Genomic DNA, 17,523 nt, shown 5'->3' with positions numbered 1-17,523 from the left:
AAGCAGACTGCAAGGTACTTGTAGCTGATGACGAAAAGATGCAAGATGTTATAAACTAGAAAGCGGTACTTGTAGTTGATGAAAGACGCGAGATCTTATAAAATAGGAACGACGTCACATATGGCGCGTGTCATTGGTTGAAGGCAATCGTTCGATTTAGTGCGGCGACGTACGCTAGGGGGAGCGTTGTAATAAAATCCGTTCGCTGTTGGCGCGCGCTCGGAGTCGCCGGATGGATAAGGCTGCACAGTGGAGAGAGCGCAAGGCGGCAGCAGCGCGCGCTCGCAGACAGCATCCCCATGTGCGAGCGCGCGAGGCAAGGGACATCGCAAGCCATCCATCGTCTAAGAACAAATAAAAGTTGATTTGTGTATATACACACACAGCGTTTTTCACGTCTTTACATGATGATCGACTGGGCGAATTACACGGAAGATTCACAGTTTACCGATGAATCCCTCCGGAGCTTCGCCCATTCATCATCATTCACCCCGTGAATATGCCGTAATTTTTTTGTTTTTTCTTTTTTAGGGGGGTCGAGGCACTTAATTACAGTGGACGTATCGTAATACTATGAATAAGGAAGTTGTCTTGGAATGATCCATTGATCTGCAGCTACTCGGTTTCGTTTAACATTGTATTCATCTGAATGGCACTTTAGCGATGTCTGATATTACATCTCTTTACGTTCTGCTCTTTAGAGAAGACTCAATTATTTTAGAGGGGCCTAAGTGCTACCAAAGAATTGCCTTTATCTGTATCTAAGGAAGATGTTTGTTTTCTAGCTTCAGCTTTATTCCATCTTTTCCATTGTATATACTTTACGTTCTCTAACATAATTCTTGGAACTCATGTTTTCGCACTGCATTTTTCTTGTAGATGTTCACCACAATTGCTGCAGTAGTCGTCAGTGTGCTGAAAGTCCTTTCAAAAGGCTGGATTTACAGACCGACCTTGTCCTTACTTCTTCATGTCCGTATTAATTTTTTGTCGGCCTTGGTAGGGTAGCAGTTGGGATGCTGGGCTGCTTACTCGAAGGCTGTGGGTTCGACCCCGGCCTCGGTGGTCACAGTTCAGTGCAAGCGAAATGCGGGGGGGGGGGGGGGGAGCACGTGTGCGGTGCGATGTTGGGGCACGTCAAAGAACACCAGAGTGTCAAAATTTTCGGAGCTCTCCGCCACAGCGTCTCTCATAATTGTGACATGGTTTTGGGACGTTAAACCCCAGATAGTATTATTGTTAGTAATTTTGTGCCCCTCGAATGTTTCATAAAGAAATATGAAAGCCAGTATTAACAATCTAGTTTTGGCTATCTATTGCCCTTCTTGCTGTTTTTATTCTCCTGTGTGTGCAGAGCACTTCAGAGACCTGGGATGCCATAGGCTGTTGTATGCTTTCGAAGCTTGGCGTAATACAGGTAGAACCACAAATGGCATAGCCATCTGTACCATATTGATTGCACGCTCGTGCTGAAAGAGAACAGTTCGTCCATGGTAGTTTGCAATGTGCCTAAGGGTCTTCATTTAGGGCTGGATTTATAAACAAACCTTGTTTTTATTTCTTGTCCTTCATAATATTGTGTCCGCCTCAATGGTGGAGCAGTTAAGGTGCTTTGCTTATGCCCCGAAGGTCACAAGTTCAATGTAATGTGGTGCTTTCACGGCTTACATTAGATACCAATGTAACATGTAACAATGTAACAAGAAGCCACAGTTTCTGGAGACAGGCTGCACAAATATCGGATTGTTCATGACTGAAAAATAGAGAAGGATGCAAAGAAATAAGTGATAAAACACTTTGGTTTGATCGGGAATTGAACCCAGGCTACCTGCATGGCAAGCAGGCGTTCTACCACAGAGCCGTGCTTGCAACTTCGTGGGGGAAAAAACACTGTGAATGGAACGTAGTGGGAGGAGTCTTTTTGACGCGTGTGATGTTAGTTGGCAGAATCATGGGTTCGCTCTCAGGTTCAAAAAGTGAAAAAGAATAAGTGTTACAAAGACCGTTTATTAAAAAGCATTCAGTCTTATTTAATCATCAGCTGCAAAAGTATCAACATAAGGTTAAACTGCGTTGGTTCGCATGTTGCCTTACAAATGTGTAGTGTGCACTTATCTGATTTGCAAAGTGAATAATTGTGGCGTATCGGGCACTTGGCTGTACTTGCAGTATGCATTCGACGATAGTTTGAAACGGCCAATTTTGTGTGCACAGTTGTTCGTTTTCTTGCAGCATGGTTGAGGCATGCACCAAAAAGCGAAGCCAGGGTAACAGTTGGGAAGGAATTGAGGATGGGGTCCAATCACATTACCGCATTTTATTCTTGCAGGCGAAGCTCAACTGTTTTTTTTTTGTTTGTTCGAACATGCGGTTTACATTCAGTGAAATTGCAAGCGAGTGCATGGGTTGCCTCTCGCAGCAGCTGTTGTAACTATTTAGCTCGTAATACTCAAGTCATGCAATGGTCGAGGGATTCGGGCTTATGGCATTATTTGTTGAGAGAAGAGCGAGTGATTGCTAGCAGCCCTCCAGATGTAATTGTAAATTCCAGGTCAAATGCTGCGCTCAAATGTCTGGTTGACATGCTTTTAGGAGCCTCAACTGTCGATCGACAGATGATAAGGCCAGGTAAATTATATGACATAATTTGTTGTAATTGTGATATAAATGTAGAGAAAGTAAACTGGGCAAAAAGATTACTTGCCAGCAGGAAGCCGACCTTCAGCTTTCAGATTTAGCGTCATAAGTCCTACGAATTGAGCTTGAGTGCAGCCATCACCCTGCACTCGTCATCGCGCATATCTATGCATTTAACCTTGGGAGTGTTAGCACCAATTGCAGCCATAATGGTGAGTGCGGAACGCACTTTTTCTGCTTCCTAGTGCTTTATAGCATATGATCTTTTTTATGAGCTGGCAGCTGACCAATAATCCTGAAGGCATCAAATCTGCCAAAAGGAGACCCTCGCTTTGAATTTAAGAAATGAGGGAAATTTTAAGGGCTTGTTTTTTTTTGTTAGATACAATATGAATTAGAACAGACAATAATTGCCTATTCTCATTAGTACTGGCTAAAAAAAACAAGCCTCTAAAATTCTCATTCTTTTGTTCATTCACTGTAAAAAAGAGGCATTTCAGTTTTAATGCATAACTTTTGTAAACTATTCAAAATGATTGAATGAATAATTTTCGGAGAAATAAAAGAATTTCTTGTATAGTACAATTTGAAACCCCAGACAATGTTCTTTGACTTCCCTTCTGTATACATAGTTTGCACGTGCGCCACGCAACGCCGATTCGTCACTTCCGAAATGAGCCACCGACATACCCGGGCACCTGCCGACTCCGTCGCCTACCGCTACCATGTTGTCTCCTCAAGCTTGTGCCTATTTAGTTTTGCCTCACGATGCAAGTTTGAGGGCTGCTAGTGAGGCAAGTTAATTTAGTAGTCCCCGAAGAGAGAGCAGAGCTTCGGTGTGTTTCTTCGCCGAAAGTTATGACTCAAAGTTGAGAACGCACCTTGCGATTTTCCGAAAAGTACCGGCGTGTTTGGCTGGCGCGGATTAACAAAAAAACTACTTGAAGAAACTCGGTGATGTTTGTGTCTTCAGGTGTAACTTCATTCCTGGTAAGTGCCATAGCCAAGCACTTACCTGCAAACAGAGATAGCTTACCAAGATACTGTACATACAAACTTGTCCGCGACCACTGCGTGCACAATCAGCGTGTCAGGGAGGTGGTCAAAATCGTGATGGTGATCGCGGAAATTCGGGTATTGCATTGAAACAAACTGTGAAAATGGATGCGAAACAATATTAGTTCATATTGAAGTATAGCCAATCGGTTCGAGTTGGGGATCAAGATTTTCAAAAATTGTTCAATTAATTTTCTAACACGGTCTCCATCATTTTCAGTGTCTCCACTGTACATTGGCGTACAAAAAAAAAAAAAGTGAAATACAAGGTGAAAAAGGTGTCAAAACATATGCGTAAAAAAAAGTGATGACCGGCATTACCGTGGCATGCACCACGCGAAGTCTCTATCTGCCTCACATAATGTTTTCCTCGGCTGTTTCCACAATTTCAATCAAACAGACTCAACATCAGCACTGTTTAAAACACTTGGGGGGGGGGGGGGATGCTGCTGCTTTGGTGGCGTGGGCCGCAGCAATATATTAATATTATATCTCTTGTAAGCTTGCCTAGCTTTGCAGGGCTCATTTTTGATAAGAGCTGCTGCGCTTCGCTCATCCGCTCTTAAAAGTGTGGCTCGAGAGACTTTGGGCTTTCACTTGTTCTTGGGCCACGCAATTTGTGGTGTTTGTAGTGAAAGCGAGATAATGGGCCCCCGTAGGTCGTGGCGGGCAGCCGGTGTATGCGGTGGCTGGTATACGTGTCGCACATCTTGATTTTCTGATCTTGTATCGAGTGAACAAATGAGGCCTTCCTGATCCGATGAGCTCGTTCAAGTACGACAACAAAAAAACCACAATGCTTCCTTTCAACATTGTTTACAGCAACAAATAACGAGCCCCCCACAAAACGCGCTGCAACACGTGAACTGCCATAGGTACCAGGCATGGCGGGAGAGGGTGACAACGGCGTAAGTGACATCACATGAACACTATGTATTCTTAAAGTCACAGCACATGCTGATTTCACTCAAGACTTCATGTGTATCCAAGTCTCAAATGAAACTGAACCTGCAATAGTGTCAGTGTCAACAGTTGGCAGTCATCTGACAAAGCATAAGCCACATGACCTTTTTTTTTTGTTTCTTCACGTGGATGCACTACAATCAATTTTTTAAACACATTAAAGAGAACCGTCTTAGTCTGAAGTCGGGCAACATCATTCTAACAGGTTAGAGATTCGCGTGCTTCGCCGGAATAGCTGCGAAAGATTCTTTAAAGAGTGAACCACTATTAAAGCTGTGACAGTTTAAAAAATCAAATTAATATTGATTACTTTTGATTATAAACACAAACCATCATAATTGCTTACTTTTGGTTCATAATAATAATACATTGGATATCAAGTTTTAAAGGAAAGTCTTGCACCCTTCACATGTTGAGGAATATGTAGGTGGCAAATTTTCAGTCCGATTGCGCTATCAGAAGTACTAAAAATATTATGTCCAAATTGAAGAAGTTGGCCTAAAATGGATTTTGAGAAAAACACATTTTAAAGGTGTAAGTGGAAACTCATCTATGTGGAAAAGGTATGCTTTTTAAGGCTATTTGTTCCATCATGAGAGCTTGTCAATTATGGTTATTTTGAGCATGTGGTTTCAGTGGACTCCTTATGGAAAAACGCAATGGCAAGCAGCCAGGTGACAATATTCAGGGGACTCTAGACAACGAGCTCTTTTTTGTTTCAGTAGCCACCTTGTACTATTTGAAAGTGACTTTACCCTCTTCTATTTTAGTGATAATCTCCATTTTGTTTTTTGTTTTTTTTGTCGTGAAAGTTGAGAAACTAAACTTTTCAAAGAAAGTTATTAAAAATGAAAAATATGTAATTTTGAAAATAAAAAAAAACTTGCATTTTAGGTCTCGGGGCATTTCTTCTTAAGCTGGTGTGGGCATTGTTTAGTTCGACACTGAAAGAGTTTCAATTATTTAAATATGCCAAGGGGGCCTTCTAAATGTTCCCTCAATGTGTAGCCATTGTATTTGTTATAACCAGTTATGCAAGCTGATAATGCGTAATGTATACACGTGTGTCGTCATGTTGGCTACTGAAACATTGTAGTGAATAATGTACTTTTGATATACCACTATATCTTCATGCTTTTACTAAAATTGCTTAAAGTTATTGTCAAATGCTTGAAGCATGCTAATGTGTACAAAGCAACAATTCATTGTTTTATGTATAAAAATGTGCATGTGCTTTTCACCACATAAAATGGCAATGCTAATCTAGCAATTAAACAACAGTAATACTATCTAGCAGTAGTACCACTTCACATACTTGATAAGTAGCAATATGAAATGAAGCTTTTGCTGCTTGGCATTGTACATATAATTTTATTAACTAAGTCCGATAATTTGTTGAAAGCTTTACAGTCTATTGTAACAAAGCAGATGTCTTATTTGTCACTGTTTAACTATAGTGTCTGCATATCATCCAAGTCGGATGTCTACGTAGTGGCAGCAGGCAGCTGCATTGACTAAGTATAGTACTTATGCACTGAAAGATGGCAGCTTGGGTGACACATGTTTTCGATTGTTGCACTGCAAGCACTTCAGCAACATGTTTTTATTGGCAAACAGTGTCCAGAACGTTGCTTACGTATGCAGCAACACTCCTTGATTGCCTGGGTATTCCAGTCCTGTTACATGCAGCGTGTGGCGTATGGTTTGCATTACCATATTGTTCTCCTCGTTTCTTTGCAGGTTCTTTGCATTTGGTGTCCCGTGTGCAGTGCCATTTGCTCATGTCCGTACAAGGTAGACTGCATTCCTGCTGGCAGTGCACCGACGTGATCAAGAACAGGAGAAACGTGGAAAGACACCTTTGCATTCACCTAAACAATCATTTCTTCCAGTACTGCATGGGCTCAACCATGTTTGCTCGGAGCAACAGTCTCAGTGTGTTCATATTCGCACATGATCACTCCACTTTTTCTGTGTTCACAGAACCTATGTGACCCAAGGACAGCAGAAATATATTTACCCACTTGTGATCAGCCAGAACCGTGATGTCAATCTTACCTCATTGAATTCAAAAAAAAATTTTCCAGTTTTATGATAGCTTTGTCCAATCAAATTTTGTTCCATATATTTTATGGGTTCAGTTTTTATGGAATATTTTTTGTCTGGGCTGCATTTTAAGCAGGGGTGCAACAGCTGCGCCAATTATGCCAATCGCACCAATTTGATACAATTCCCCATTGTTGCACCGAGCTCCGCCAAAACCATGAAATTTGCTGAAATCGCGCCACGTGCTAAAATGCCCGAACAGCCTCAAAATTATCTCAGGTGTGCTAATTTCAGCGAGAAATCAAACTAAGCGGGCAGACCCTAACCTTAAACCACGGTGTTATTTAGATACTCGTTAAATGAGGACACTCGCGAGCTGGATTGACCAGTTAAAGTATAAGATGAAGTAACAACAACGTACGCCCATCGGTACGCTGACCACAGCAGATACTTATTGGTGAGACGACTGAACTTCACGAGAAAAAAAGATATAAATGCATTGCTGTAGCCACCAGTGCTACACGGAAAATACGAATTTCCTAGTTGGAAAATGCGGTTATGGCATGTTAGGAACGTATGTTGCGTTTTTCGCATGCGAACGAGGTCGAAAAGCTGCAAACGTTGTTGCTAACCACTGTGTTGGTTTCCATAGCAGTGGCACTTCACACAATTTTCTGGCTTGAAGTTGCGTCGTTGCGGTGATAGATATCCGTCGTCGGGCCAACAGGTGCGCATCGTTGTTACTTTATCTCTTGAATGCACCTTGCAAGCGAACCGAGAAGTTGTTTCCATCATGAAAGAAAAAAACAATCGGGTGAGGGGGGGGGGGGTTAGCACTTCGACATATGCTTGGCCTTGTTCTAACCAGCGCAGGATAGTTTATAAGGATCCTCCGCTGCAGTACACCAGTGTCCCGCGGAAAAGTGTACATGATTTGGAAGGGGCTGTTGGCGCTAGTCATGGGACACAGCACATTTTATTCAATACAGATGTGTGTATGTGCCGCACAATTGAGTAATAGTATGATTGCTGACGCCTAAAAAAGGCACTGGCAATCATTTGGAGCAGCCATTGACATATTGTGTGTCAGTTTTTTTTATTTTCTTTTTTTTTTTGCCACCCCTACTCCTTGGTTTTACAAATCTCCCGAATTTTAAGGTCGCCAGCTTGGCAGAGCCACAATTGCATTTGCAGAGTCTGTCAAAGAAATCAGCAGGTGTGGCACATAGTAACGTGAACTTCATCATTGTTTGCTCAGTGAGGTAATTCAGAATACTACTTTTATTGAAATAGCAGTTCTCATGTTTACTCTGCAGCACTATTTAGGTGGGTTGAATGTGTTGTACATATATTTTGTTTCTAAATGTTAGCATTCTTTTTTACAGTGCTCCAAATTTGATCTTTCATGATAAAAATTTAGTTTTTTCCCATAACCTGCTTCGAATTTGGATTTTACTGTTCCAAAATTAACATTTTGCTACTCCAAACATTGCACCAAATTTTGTTTTCGCTGTTGTACCCCTGTTATAAATAATTCTGTCACAAAAAGGAATGCAGAAAGAGCTTACAGAGCATTCATTCATCTAATGCTGACTATTGCATATGCAAAATGCTATCCTGTTAACAAGACAACCGTAATTTTTTCTGACAATCGTAGGTAACCGCAGTGTCCTCTTTCCCCCCCCTGAATACGACCATTGGTTGTCATTGTTAAAGCTTTGTAGGTGAAGTGTTCACATAAGATTAACTTTTAATTTATCACTTGAATCACTTATGCACCTTTTTGTTTTGAATTCACCTTTGTGCAGATTTAATTAACTTTGTGCACTAAATAATATTTGTTGTATTTTTACTTTTCAATTTTTTTTTTCAAGTGTCTTAGGAATGGAGTTTGCTATACTGTGGGGCCTAGAAAGAAATGCGTTATTATTAATACAGCTCGGATTTACCCATTTCTTGCATTGAAAACAGTTAATTGCTCGTATCTTGCAGAGAAAAAATTTGTCACTTGAGAGCTTTCAAAATTTTGCAGAATGTCGTAAGAGTGGCAGTGGTGTTGGGGACGTATGTGGATACACACAAACTCGTCCAGCCATCAGATTTAGTGCAATACATTGCTACTTCCAATCGTGCCCGCACAACCGCGAAGGTTCGATAGCCTCCCGTGCGAACGGGAGATTTTACATGTGTGCGTGCCTCAAACAGTCGTGCATGTTGACGTCTTCGGGCCTGGCTCCTTGACCAAGTCCCGTCTCTGTCTAGTGCACCTTTCTCAGGATGTCTCATGTGAAGATATGGCTTGCATGACATGGCAGGTGCATGTGAACACAGTATAGCAACGGTTGGAAGAAAAAAATGTTACGAAAAGCCATGTGGAATTTAAACGTCAATGCACACGAAGGGGTATTAATGCCCCAGAGGGTCATGCCTATAATCTCGTAGGCTATCATGTGCTGTTGATGGTCAACATGCGGTGAGGCACAGACGCCTGCTCTTGGGTTCTCACGTGAACGCGTGATTGCCACATCTTGCGCGACAGCATTGCTAGCGTGCGTTTCTATCAAACATCGTGGGTTTCGGGATGTGAAACCCCAGATATTAGTTCATGTACTGCATGTCACTTCACATTTGTCAACTTCATTCATCCTACTGCATGTTATACAGATTGCACTTCTCTAGCATTCATTCATCATCATTAGTGTAGTTTTGTGCAGAGTGGCTCAAAGTACTTCTTCTTTGTAATCCTTAGAAAAGGAGTATTCATTTTGGCACAATTTGCCTAGAAATGTCCTAGAAGAACGTCATCCATGTCTAAAATTGGTTGTTATGCTGGCAGAAATCATAAACTTCACTCCTGCATCTGTGTTACAATATTTAAGTAGTATTTTGAATAGGCTTTTCCTATTTGATTTCTGCAGCATACTCTGACTGCATTTTCGTTTAATCTCTCTTTGTTAGCTCAGAAATTACAGGTTTTCAGCAGAAGAGCTCCAGGTCAAGAAAATTATAACCTTCTCCCTCCCCTTTTTGCACCATTGGTCAGTACAGTACACTGTTGAAGAGAACAGTTTAATGAGCACCTTTCATATTGTGACCACCTAATTCCAAGCAGATGTTGAAACATTTTTTGTGCACAGCACTGGTCAGTCAAAAAAAGAAGTCTACTCTTTGTGACTGAGTTGTGTTGTCAAAATCATAATGATTCTGTAATCCTTTAACACATTCATGGCTCTCATAAGTAGTGATGCCTGTCACTTCTCCAGCTTTTAATAGCAAATGCTGAGTTCACGAGTCACTATGAATTATGGAGCATTCGCCCAGATATACCAAAAGGGAGGATGAAAACTTACTCAATGTTCTGGGAGTTCTGACAAATGGTGTCAGTTGATTCCCTGGGAATCTTTCAGCGAGTTGCTGCACATGTGGTGCTTAGAGCCAAACCTGATGACGTTGATAGACTTCGCCGTGTATTCTGAGCTTGCTGAACGATGGCACTCATAGTTCACTGTGTCATTCAGCCTCAAAAATAGCAGTTCATATGTTGGATCATGTATAAAGCTTAGGTATCAGTGGGTCATCTACAACCATGCAGGTGTTGGTCATCACTACTCTAAATTCTTTTAGAAATATGTGTGCTGATGGATTGTTTCAGCATGAAAAGCTCATTAACATCACTGGTAATCACTCTCTGAATCCTTGGCAACCCTGCTGGTCCTGTTGCGTGATCTTCTGCCCGATCTTGTGCGCGACCGAAAAATGGATATACATGCAAATAAAAAATTCGGCAGATCCCACATTCCTTGTAAGTCAACGTTATGCAAAGCATGCAGAGGAAAGGTGACCATGTTATAATTTTTTAATGATCAACATGTCGTGAAATTAGGCTTACCTTTTGTGTGAATGTTGCGCACAGAGGCCTATGTGTAAGAGTTGCAGATGTTTACATAACCAGTTGTGTCCTCTTGCGCAATGAGCCCCGTCGTGGTGGTCTAGTGGCTAAGGCATGCAGCTGCAGACCCACAGGTCGCGAGATCAAGTCTCCGGCTACGGTGGCTGCATTTTCGATGAAGGCAAAAATGCTGCAGGCCTGTGTGTTCAGATTTAGGTGCATGTTAAGGAATCCCAGGTGGTCGTAATTTCCGGAGCCCTCCACTATGGCGTCTTCATAATCATATCACAGTTTTGGATTGTTAAACTCCTCATTTTGTTATCACTTGCCCAATGATCCTAACGGGAACATGGTTATTAGCAAATGCAGGAGTGATGAGCTGATATGGAGCGCTGGTGCCAGCGAGGATAGCTCTGGACATAGCTACATGATACAACTTCAGCGCATGGAACCTAACTACAATTGACGTTAATCCGATGTGGTGGTTGTAGCATAGGAGCACAAATGTAATATTTATAAAATTGAATAGCCAGCCCTACAACCACAATATATGTTTCACGATCGCTAAGGTCTATTTGAATAGTAGTTCAAAGAATTGCCACGGCTTTGAGGTAGAATACTTGATTACCCCACGGAATGCTAGGGTTTGTTTCCTGCTGGGACTTTGACACTTATTCTTTGCATTCATGTGGTCAACGCTGCCGATGCCAACTTTTTCCTAATGCTCGCACATTAAAATTGCCCAAGTGGGTTCTCGCCATTACTTGGTAGATATTGTGTCAATCACCTGTGCCACATACCCGTGGGTATATGCCACCATTTGGCGGGAAATGTTCAACGAGGTATGCAATGAGATGGTGACATTATTCATGTCTTGACCAGTGTGTCATATTCGTTAAACCATCTTACCCTCCCATCTAATATGAACCTTGCTGCTTTTTCTGCGCTGCCTCCAAACTTTCAATCTTACACTGCTTATGCGGGTTCTAGATAACAAACGTGTGGTCACTACAGAATGAATTAGCGATTGGTATAAGAGGAGGTTTGTGGCTTTTGGGAATTTGGACAGAGTGCGGCATAGGTAGCAGATTTTTTTCATGCTTTGTTTCAATAATAGTCTATGTCTTGGCCCAAGACATGTCATGTTTGAAAAGGACACGGCGATACTTACATTCGGAAACGCTACTGACAGGACTGTTATCAAAAAGGTAGTAAAAAACGAAAGGTGATTTATTACAAAAAAATGCAAGCATGAGTTTCATAGAGTTAATATTCGTTTGCTAAGTTTTGTACCAATTGCAAAACCCAGCAAATGACTCCTACAAGCGGTAGTGGTCACGGTGTGTGTTAATAATTTATAATAAAGTGCAATCACTGACATAAAAACGAACGGTAGAGGAAATGTGAGCAGGAAAGTCGTTTATGCAAAAGCTAAAGGGCCAAGAGCAGACTCTTGTGGCACACCCGACGTTACATTAATAACAGCAGAGTTGGTTCACCTTTAAGAAACAAACCGAAAGCGATATGACAAAAAGCTAGATGGACACTTAACTAATTGAGCACTGTTTAATATCACGTGTTTAGCAAGGAGTTCAGAATGTAAAACTTTGTCAAAGAATGAATGAAAATGATGTTGTCTGTGAGATAGTAATCTGTTTGATTCCAAGAAAAGCGAAATCTGTTTGAGTGATATATTGTAACATTTTACATGATTGAGAAGTAAATGATATTGGTCTATAATTTAATAGAGACTCCTTATCGCCAGATTTAAAGAGACGGAGCCATTTTCCATGAAGAGAGAACAGTGCTAGACAATAAGGATTTATTCAATATGATTGTTAAATATTTGGATGACCATAGAGTAGCGAACTAAGAATGCATTGTGCATCTCGTCCGGGCCGATGCATTTCTTTACTTTCAGTTTTAAGATAAAGCTAAGAATACATTCATTTGTTATTTCAATATCACTGATTTGTTCAAAATGAGGAATACCTCACAAAGAATGGTGTTGTTGTTAGAAACAAATGCAGAGTTATTATGTCATTATCTAATTCGGAAGAAGGAGGTGATGCAGCATGAGACAAAAAACAGAACAACAGAGTTAGCGTGGATTAGTCTTTAACAGATCATGCAGCAGAATTTGATAAAATGAGTCTTTCGCTGTTTTCATCATTGAGTTGAGTTGATACTTGGCACTCTGAAACCTGTTTAGGGCAATGGGATAATTAGATCTTTGGGAGTGCCTAAGCCGACAGGCATGACGAGATAAATGCAAGAGGTCACGAGTAATTCAATTAATCCAAGGAAGATCAGCATTGCTTCTATTTGTCCTAATTGGCAAAAATCATTAGATACATGCCTTTACAAGATGTTCAAAGTAATTAACAAGACAAGATATATGTCTTGACTGTCAGAAAGCACAGAACATGTATTAAACTGGGGAGCTAAAACAGCAGTTGTGGAAGTGTTGTCAGCACGAGTGAAATCGGGGAAGCTGGTGAATGTATAAGATGATTTGGACATGGGATAGCAAAGTGTTAACAAGATGACCTTATCATCAGAGAATCCCGCAACTATTTTGCAAGACAAGTTGCTGTCAGCTAGATCTGTACTTAAGGAAACTAGGTCTAGGATAGAACTGAGCCTAGTTGGACATGAGAAGACTTGAGTAAGCCTGAAGGATAGAGAAATATTTATTAATTCATGGCATATTGCAGCATCATGACCCGTTAGAGTCAGAGAAGGCTAGTGGATGTCAGGAGGGTTAAAATTGTCCATACATATAAGTCTTGTTGAAGCGATATTACATTGCACGTAAAATTGGAAAGAACTTGAAGAACTTCAAGGGATGATCTGGGTGGGCGATACACAATGCTAACTACAGTACACCGATTTTTTAGGTAGACCTTGCATCAGATGGGTTCTGTTTCAGCAGGCACGGGCAGCACTGAGAACAGGATATCTGACCGGATAAGTTGTGCAACGCCGCCGCCAATGCCTTGTGTCCTGTCCTTAAGTACGGCAATGAAACGAGGTGGAGTAAACTCAAAATCGTAAATGTTACAATGAAGCCATGACTCTGTGATGCCAATAATAAGAGAGGTATTAGTTGGGACAAGAGACAATACATCTAAAAGCTTTTTAGCAACACTACAAGCATTAACTTTCAGGACCGTGATGTTTTCATGAAGGCTATATTGAGATCATGCAGTGGATGAGGCAGGATTCGAAGATACGGGTACTCAAAATCGAGAGCCAGGTGCTGAATCTGAGACCTTCGCTTAGGAGTTCGAGGTGTCGTCTCAATTATAACGTATGTTGTCAATGAACGCATGATCGTATCTTGACGTCACCACAGAGCCGTTGTTGCAAAAATAAAGTCAAGTTTCTCAAATTTTTATCTCTATGTGTCTAATATGTGTAAAAATATTTTCTGTAATAAACACGTTTGAGCCTTTCAGTTTAAATGCATTTTCGAAAACAAGGGCTTCCTTCCCCGTGGTAGAAACATCTAGGATGACAGGCCGTGTATAGTCACTACATACTTTTTCAAGCCTGTGGACGCATTCGATTTGTGGGAAGGTAATTTTCAATGTATTGTTAAACACAGAAGTTAATGCTGCACTACAGCTTACTAGCGTTTTCAACGTGATCTTCTAAAATGCTGTGTATGGTTGTTCAGCAAACTGGGATAGCAGGAGAACATACACAAGAAGCAACGAGGCACAGAGCACGAGCGCTCATGCTGTGTGCCTTTTGGTTGTTGTGTGTGTTTCCTTGCGCTCACAGTTCACAGAACGACAAAGTAACGGGTTGCCGTGAATATTGATTTGTGGTAGCTCGAAGGGTGATGCGCAGGTGTCGTTCCACATCGAAGTGATATGGAATGCCCATGGCAGACAGTCCATGACGTCCACGTGCCGAGCCAGGAATGACTGGGCAGAACCATGTGCACCTGAGACAGAGCATGTGACGTCCGAGAAGTTCAGATTCGCCAAGTCGGCGAGGAACTGCAGAAATTGCAAGCAACAAGTAAACATCGGGCTGTTGCTGCTGCGACCCAGCCCACTTGAGACCATTTAGCGGGTGCACAGCAAGTTTGAAAAGATTTCATACACTAAGTGTTTTAAGTACGCACTAAAAACAGTATATCGTTGTCGTGTTCAACTCTCAAAGGCGGAGCTTCCGGTCCCTCAATTTTTTCACTGCCTTTTGTTTTTATAGATTCATTCTTATCATTCTTTCAATGAGCTGGGAAACCGCAGTAATGACACTGAAAATTCATTATATTTGTCATGTTAGAGAGAGACACTGTTGTTCAAGAGCATAGAACATGCAGTTGTACTTACTCGCTGGCTCAAGTCTCGTGTGTGTTTTCTTTCATTATTGCTCAGAAAAGTCATATTCTAAACGTCCCGCAATGTCTTAAAGAAACTACACATTTGATTGCCTGGCATCAACAGTTGATGCACCCATCTTCATTTAGCTACAAGGCCTCTGTTTAATATAATCTACCGACATATCTTGTGCTAAAATGGGGGAACACACACATAGCTCATTGGTTCGGTTCACCAAGCATTTGTTTCTTTCATATCTAATATGCTGTGACAATTCACTGCCTCAACGTTCAATTTCTTATTATATTTTCTTCCAAATTCAAGTGCTCAAATTCAAGTGCCCTCTGCATAGAGGTTGTCTTTTCAAAAAATAAGTAGGCACCAACTTGGTAATGAAAAGGGGTCACTCAATTACAATACTAAGAAAAAAAAGGTTTGATGAAGCTTAGCTAATGTTGAAAGTACTGCATTGTTTGTGCTTGTTTTAACAGTTGTCTGTGTACTTTTGCAGATGTGACCATGCCTTTATGAAGAAATGAACAATTCTCGTGCTTTGGATATTGCCAGAAAGGCATGGCTCCAGTGTCCTCTTGGAAATAATTATTTCATGATAACATTGCTGTTTAATATTTTGTGAACGTGGGATTGCGGTGGGGATGTGGTCCATGTCCGTGGACTGCTCCATTAAATAGGCTTCATTGAAATAAGTGAAATTGACTATTCAATTTTGGCTCTGTAAATCGAAATGGGGAGGAAGTATATAATGAATTTCTTTGTGATGGTTATGCTTCATCTGTGTGAAGAAGTATTGCCTGTTTTGTAAATCACTAGTTGATGTGAAGCATTTATTGATGCATCTTTCTACACATCCGCATGTGCTGAAAAGAAGAAATTTGTATCCAAGCAACGGCAACACTCGGTAGTGACTCTTTGATTTTACACTGTTGAATGTAAGCGTTTAGTAGTGGCAACCTGATGTTACCTTATTTGCATTTTGCCCTCTCAAACATTGGTGCATGTGTTCATGTGTGTTGTGCTTTCTTGTCAACAAAATTTTTGATATGGACAAATAAACTGCTTGTTTTGCAGTTCCACTTACTTAGCAACAACCATTGAAATTTGTCTAAATCTTTCTCCTTTTATTCTATCATAAAAAATTGTACCATTCTTGATTCGAACATTCATATTTGCTTTTGCCTTTTTTCTCAGTGATGCTTAAATTGCAAGTAGTGCATTGAGCTGATTGCACTGTTTTGTAATATATGAAAGTTTGTTTTCCCGTCTTGGTATATGAGGACAGTCCTAGAAATGCAATAGTCATTGTCTGTACTCACTGTACAATAATAACTTGATAATTTGAAAAAGTTTATCAGTTGAGGCCAGAATTTGCATTGTTTAATGGCGTGAAGCTCTTGTACTTTGGTCATATTTGGCCTGAACCCAAACAACTCGTACAGTCATTGGAGAGTGCTGAGCACGAAATGCCAGCTATATAACGTTCGAAAAAATTGTGCGCTCGTCGTACTGGTAATGACAGTGGCTGTAGGTAAGGGTGTGGTGCAGAACACCTTTCAGGCTTATTAAAGATGGGGGGTCTTGTAGCTACGTCGCTTTGTGGACGAAGTTTCAGGATGATCAGTAATGTAGCTTTCTGGGCGAGTTGATTCATAGTAATAGGGAAAAAGAACCATCGCAAAACCACACGATGACAGCAAAGAACAACCACAGCAGGACAAGCACTGGACTTGCGACTGAATGTTCATTGAAGAATTGCTTACACCTCCACACATGAAACAATCGAGCATGTGTAAAAAAGGACCATCTGAGCCATGTCAACCTTGGGCACCTAACTGCCATGTCATAAAACGTGTGAAGCGATGATAAAATTTAACCTATGGCTTACCCACTATCTATAAATGCCAACTCTTTCTTTTTGAGGAAAACTGAGGGTTTTCTCACACATGAGAATTTGCCCCGAAATCTGATTGCGATGGCCTCACAGATCTCGCGTTCAATTTTTTTTCTACTTTGCCAATTACAATCGCCGATTTTGACAATTACGATCTGCACCGTGTAAGCTCTCCAAACTGCAATTGCATAGCAATGCAGAAAAATAGTTTGAGCAGCATTTGCGGAAAGCAAGCTAACGTCTTCACGAAATGGGCTGTTTCGGTAGTATAACTAATTCTGTTGTCATGCAACTGTGTCTATATCAGCCAGACGGGCTGATGTTTAATGACAGCCTGCGTGAACACCGCTATCTCCTTCCCTTCCCTGGAACTCGTGGAAACTTGCCTTTGCACTTCAAAAGCTGCGGCTGCGTCCCAGATTTAAAATCAGCGATTGTAATTGGCGAAGGTAGAAACAAGATTGATCGAGAGATCTGTGAGCCCTTTAAATAGAGGAACCAGGGCGAATCGTCATGTGTGAGTGAGCTCTCAGTTTGACTCGCAGATAAAGAGTTTGGGTTTTAGATAGCTGATAAGCCAAACCCTAAAGGGACTATAATGTCGAATAACAATTTACCTTGGAGTGAAAGCTCAATATATGACATCTAAAACGACAATGTTATCAACAACAGTGCCCTACTTACAG

Source organism: Rhipicephalus microplus, chromosome 9, assembly GCF_043290135.1.
Source record: "Rhipicephalus microplus isolate Deutch F79 chromosome 9, USDA_Rmic, whole genome shotgun sequence".
NCBI lineage: Eukaryota > Metazoa > Arthropoda > Arachnida > Ixodida > Ixodidae > Rhipicephalus > Rhipicephalus microplus.
Note: the sequence above shows the minus strand (reverse complement) of the source record.